Source organism: Limulus polyphemus, unplaced genomic scaffold (genome assembly GCF_000517525.1).
Source record: "Limulus polyphemus unplaced genomic scaffold, Limulus_polyphemus-2.1.2 Scaffold6142, whole genome shotgun sequence".
Classification (NCBI taxonomy): Eukaryota; Metazoa; Arthropoda; class Merostomata; order Xiphosura; family Limulidae; genus Limulus; species Limulus polyphemus.
Genome location: NW_013671752.1, coordinates 9682 through 16269, shown reverse-complemented (window position 1 = coordinate 16269; position 6588 = coordinate 9682). Strand labels below are relative to the sequence as shown.

The 6588-nt window shown below is 31.2% G+C and overlaps 1 long non-coding RNA gene across 4 annotated transcripts in view; it reads right to left on the bottom strand.

Annotated features, from left to right (window-relative positions):
• Positions 1-6588, bottom strand: part of LOC111089409 — a 34182-nt gene that overhangs the window by 22273 nt on the left and 5321 nt on the right. For 3 of the 4 annotated variants that reach the window (XR_002613705.1, XR_002613704.1, XR_002613703.1), the window contains exon 1: positions 4343-6541. This is a non-coding gene — a long non-coding RNA (uncharacterized LOC111089409). Of the gene's footprint in view, positions 1-4342; positions 6542-6588 lie in introns of those variants that run through there. The other variant, XR_002613706.1, reaches the window with a different exon arrangement.

Sequence of the window (6588 nt, the reverse complement as noted above, 5' to 3'; positions counted from 1 at the left end):
AGCTTAGAAGATCTGTGTTAGTCAAGGTCAAAGTTGTTAACTGTGCAGTGTCTTCCATACCAAGGCCTTCTTCAAGTTAAAATCAAAGTTGTTAACTGTAGTGTCTTCCATACCAAGACCTTCTTCAGGTCAAAATCAAAGTTGTTAACTGTGTAGTGTCTTCCATACCAAGCCCTTCTTCATGTCAAGATCAAAGTTGTTAACTTTGTAGTGTCTTCTATACTTAGGCCTTCTTCAGGTTGTAATCAAAGTTTTTAACTGTGTAATGTCTTCTATACTGAGGCCTTCTTCAGGTCAAATTCAAAGTTGTTAACTGTATTGTGTCATTTGTTGTTAGCCTGGTTCTATGATAGAGCCCCTTCCTGTATATCTGTTTCTTAAATGTGCTACGACATACTCACTCATACTGGGTACTTTGGTTAGAGGTTGTCCAGAGATTGCTATGTTAAAGCCAGGGTCTCGGTTCAGTGCAGGTTGATGTAACTGGATACAAAGGGATTCTTTAATTTTCTCAATGGTAAGCCATGTCCAGAGATTTATTATGATAGCCCCTATTTATGACATGGCCTGTTTTGTAATTATGTTCTGTCATGCTGATTTTTCCACAGTCTAGTTGCATCCCTATATTCCTTAAGACTTTGTTCCGTGGGTCAAGATGTTTATACAATGTATGCATTTCCACATGAACCAAATATTTTGTAAATAAATTCTTTTTAACTTGTTGATGGGTTATTTCACTTTCTTTAGGGTGTTTTGGAAAATCTTCCAGATCTGAAACAAAATTTAATGTCAAACTTTTGGTATAACCTTACGAGTTTCTCACCTTATTTAGAGTTATATGGAAAAGTAATTTTGTTTTATTGGTTTTGCTGTTTGGGGCTGGGAACTCTTGTTTTTATTGAAAGCTGAGATGAAGTTGGTAACCATTATTTATATAGACTTCTTCTTCTATGAAGTTCTTCTAACATTGTGAATCTACAACAGTACATGATGAAACCAACTAGTGGTTAATTATTCCATAAGTAAGGTATAGTCTATTATTTCTTTATTGTTATTTCAATTAAAAGTAATATTGAATGTTTAATTCATCTATTTATTATATTTTATCATGGATTATTTTGTATTGTTAGATTACTAGAAGTACATATGAATAATGCAAAGTACTATAATAAAATACAAAACAACAAGTCTGGAAGGGCATTAATATGTAGATTTTTTTTTAATAAAACAGTAAAATCCTAGAAGTAAGTAGAATTAGATTTCAATGTACAAAACAACATTCTTATTATATAAACTGAGTTTATTAATCAACAAAACCCTGTAATTAAACAGTGGCTACTGCTTCAACTTGAACTCAAAAATGTTTCAAGTTAAGGAAACAAAGATTAGACAAGTACTCAATACTTTGTCTGTTTGATAGATGTTCACATTGTTAACCACTTATTGGTAAATCATCCTTTTTTTCTATGAGATTTAAACTTAATTCTTTATTACTTATTTTAATACTGAATATTACTTCACTATGATCACTATAATTATTACAAGAACTTCAGAGTGAAAACAGAGTAGTCAACAACAATAAACCAACCACATAATATCTGCTATAGTGTATTAATGAGGCCTTACACCCAACAGAGCAGGGCTTCTCAGACCAACTGCGATGGAGATAAAAATTGTTATGGTTGAGAAGCTGTTTATATTACTATTATGGTGTTGATAAAATGTAAATTGTAATTAATTCTATCTATTTTACAACAGATTTTGGGTAAGGATTTCTTAACACTATTGTTTATTTATCTTAACACCATATACTGTTAATATTACTTTCTTGAATTAATCTACTCATTATTCAGAATATCTGGCAAACTAGTAAGCTAGTCTTCTTTATTGTTGTAAAACAATATTTAACAAGAACAATAAACAAACTACCTATGACTTGCTTTTACTTCTTCCAATTTCTCTTCTCTCACATGCAGTCTGTAATCTCACTTTTACGAACCAAAAGCAGAGAAACAATCTTGGACTTTGTCTACGTAAACTGCTTCACTTAGGAAATCCCATGACCTCTTGATAATGCATTTGGCTTTGAATTTAAACTTATTGTATCCCACGGCTTACAAAAATACTGATGATAGATTTGAGGCTTTTTTTGCATTTCACAATTACAACAAGTAAGAACAACAAAACTCTCTTTCTTGCTTTGCTGTAGATTAAAAATAAACTGATGTTCTAAACCTACCACCAGTTTCCAAACAACTGAGAATCCAAATTACAACAAATGAAATTTTAAGAGAACACTAAACATACAAAAATGTTACACTTGTTAAGAAACATGCTAGAGATTATTTTTAACACGTACATGTATATATGTTCAAGTGATAAAAACCTTGATTTCACATTATTAGAGATTACACAAACTCCTAACCTCTTTTCTAATTATGAACCCAAAGCACAATGTAAACTGTTCTAGTGTTAGAATTGGAATATTTATTGTCATTTGTTGAAATTCACCACTTAATCTAAACATGTGATATAATTTTCTCTAAAAATTAATAATACCAGGAAACAACTTACCAGTTACCGTAGTACACATACACGCAAGGTTCGGGCATGTTCACACCAACCCTCATACGAGCAAGTACATGTGGGATTCTCCTTGGTTTTAGATCAAACAACAAAATCTATTCAGTAAAGTTAACAATGAAAATTTAGCTAGACAAATCCTTATACAAGCTAATTCCTATGCAATGTTTCTTGTTTTTTTAGAAATTCTTTACTACCTCCACTGGGAGACTTGTAGTATATTTTACTAGAGAGACTTGAAGTATTTGATTTAGTAGTAGTAGAGGTTTTGTTTACCTATACATTTTAATATTTTTTCAATGACGTAGTTTTTCAAGTCTTTCCAGCTAGACCCAACTTTGTAAAGTTTTAGCTGTGACAGACCACTCCAGCTAGACCGAACTTTGTAAAGTTTCAGCTGTAATGGGCCACTCCAGCTATACCTAACTTTGTAAAGTTTTAGCTGTGACAGACCACTCCAGCTAGACTGAACTTTGTAAAGTTTTAGCAATAGCAGACTGCTCCTGCCACTTTCTAGAGTGGGACAACATTTTAGCTCCTATACCAAGGCCTTCTTCAGGGGAGGTTCTGGGACCTATTATACTAAAATTAGGTTTATACAATATTAAATCAGAATTCACTTGTGTAACTAGGATTTGATTGTAATATTTGTGTATGTTCATTTAATTTTCTGGAATTTCAGAATAGTTTTGTACCAAAAAATAAAAACAGTCACAGTGTTTTCAGTTTAGAAGTCTTGCTAAAGGTCAGTATTTTTAACCTTTAACGATTGTTATAACTGTATAATCAACTTTCAGGCTTTGCTGTCCATGAAGATTATTGTACTTCAGTTTAACTGAATACCACGTTATACACAACACAACATGGTAGACAAGAAAAAAACTGACAAAAAGGAAAGGGGGATCTACAAAAAGAGGTGGGGTAAAGCTTCCCTCTAAGTTAATGTAGCATGAGAAGTTCACTAACAAATACAAGTTTAGTTTTATCTCTGTGACAATTAGATTAATAAGATACATTTTCCAGCAGAACAACATCAGCCAGCCACAATAAAAGCTTATTTTTTTCAGTCTGAGGTAAAAAAAAGCATAAACAAAATAATTTAGATACAAATGAATTTCCGAACATCAGAAATTCTCAAAGTAAGGAAAGGTTAGATCCTAAGGGATCTGTTTTAAGAAAGGACAGCCACTACATATTTTAGACACATACACAGAAAACAGTAAGCATTTTGATTTATCACAAAAGCTGGATAAAGATAGCAAATAGAATAGTGTAGATGACTCCTTGTTATCTGTTGGAAATGAAATATGAACCCAACTAATTCTTATACAAGTTTCGAGACAAGAAATATATATATTTATATGTACACTATATAGGACATCATGCAAATAGTGTTTTATTAAAAAACAAAAATATAATGTATTTAAATTATAGCATTTTAGTCCTAGGTGTACCAAATTTCAAAATATAAATAGCTTGATTTAGTTTTAGCACTTTACATATATTATCATTAAGCTTAATTACAATAATCATATAGTTTTTTTATGATCTTTATAAGCAGTTTAACCTCTTCCAGATGTAAACAAAAAATAAAATTGTCCTCCAAACAGAACAGATTGGCATCCCTGGAATTAGCAGGCAGTATTAGGCTGAACTGGACAACTTGCCTAGTGAGCTGCTGATGAAATGTCATTTGATCAAACTGTTTTCGAAAACATGTATTTACAAACACAACTAGTCACTAAAACCTTCAACTTACCTGCAGAAAGCCCTGAGCCATCACTCAATTTTCCACACTATACAAGGATTATTCTATCAATCAAAGCCCACAGACACGTCATTGTGTGAAATACGCTTGTGTCGCTCTAAATTGTCTTTCCATGAGAAAAACCTTGGGCACAAGTTACACTGGAATAATGGGCGAATGTCTGAATGCATCACAATCTTGTGCCTCTTCAGACTGGGTTTGGCTGTGAACCGTCTCTGGCAGATTTCACATTCGTAACATCCTGTTCCAATCAGTTTTGACTGTTTAGAATATGTTGGCAGCCAAAGGCTGTTTTTGAGATAAAATTTCTTGGCTTCTAGAAAAAATATCAAGCATGACATCAACTAGAACAAGAAATTACCCGAAAACACACACATGAGTATGCATATATATAGTTTTTTCTCTGAAGAAAAAAATTAAAATAGACTTATATCTGTAATATGATTCAACATGTTCACATCAAACATAAAAAATCTGATAGAAATGTGCAAACTTATATTCAACTTTAAAATTATTTCAAAATATCACCAAAAGTTACTACCTAAACAAAAATTAACATGACATAACTATCAAGCATGTAAAAAAAAAAAAAGGAATGCAGTAAAACAGTATGCCAACAAACAACCTTACTAGCTAGCAGGACCTTCTTTCATTCCATTGCATAGTCAACATATAGTAGTTGTGCACTTTACAAAGGTCTTCATATTTCAATGAATTGGATAACAAATGGTGATTGTCAACGTACTCTTGACGTAATGAGATTTACATTAACAACTAATACAGGCAAACATTTTTCTATCAGTTGCAGATTTTCTCTGATGAAATATACAAAACATCATCACAATATTAACACTTTTCAGAATAACAAATAGATAACACTTTTTCCCTCATTTTGTGTATTGTTTTTGGTGGTTACAACTAACAAATACTCTGACCTGCATATAAATTATATTTTGTTAATAGAACATGTACCATTATATCCAGATAACTGACATCGTAATAAATTACGTTCAATGCAAGTAACATGGATATCTTGAGCATGCATACATGAATTTAACTAAAGTGATCAAATGGACACACTGACTATGTATGTTACTTGCATGGCCAATACTAAAGACATTTGCAACAAAAATATACTCAGTCAAGCTTATTTTTCTTTAACTATTGTATCAGCTTTTCAAAAAGTAAAATGGATAAAAAAAATATGAGTACAGTCCCCATTTCAAACGAAAAATAATGTTATTGTATGACATGAAATAGAAAATTGTTGATACAAACTTTTCTCAAAGAAAGTCACTGATTATTTGAGAACATGTATATAAATTCAGAAATGCTTTTTTTTTTTCTGGTTAGCATTACCACCTTTTTTTCAATACATTTCTAGTTTTGACACTGTAAGTGAATAAACTTCACAAAAAGATAAAATTATAATGAATAAGACTATCTCCCATGTGAAACAGTTAACTTTTGAAAAACAATTTCTATAAAGTTTTAATAAAAAAAAGTTTATCAGTGTTTGAAACTGTGTGAACAAATTTAACATACTGCATTCAGCCACCAACTTGAGAACAGTATTTTCATACAGTCTTCACACTTTTAAAACTAGATTATACCAGGTTATAACTTCCAAACAAGAGTAACCTAGCATTGTAATTAAGAATTTAACAGTGTTAAAAAATAAATTACTTTTGATATAACTTTTAGTAGAAAAGTTATTTTTATTTTCTGCAAATGTTACACTCCATAAAAAAAAACAATTAAAGAAAAAGGTACCATAAAAAATTATTATCTGTACATTGATACATGTGTACGTATTTCATCGAGAATGATCCAGAAATTTCCTAATGTAATGATTTTACAATATATCACTTATATTATCAAAGGTTTGATGTCTTTGGAAATTCCAGAGTATCGTTCACAGTAAATACAATCATATACTGAATTCACTTGCATTAAAAATAAAAACTGTACTACTTTTAACGTGTTCTTTACCAGAGCTTACAGTGATAGTTCTATCACACTAGGCCACTAACCAATATACTTAGTTAGTATCAAATATTTTCTTACTGAAATTATGCAAAATATGACATTTGTGTGGCATCCATGTGCTAAATTAACCACAGAATTCAAGTTACAAGGGAAAATTAACTAGCAGAAAGAATATAATTTTCTTGTAACATTCAAGAGAGTTTAAATCGTTCCCAGACCGAGCTCGTATTGCGATTTACTCGTATTAC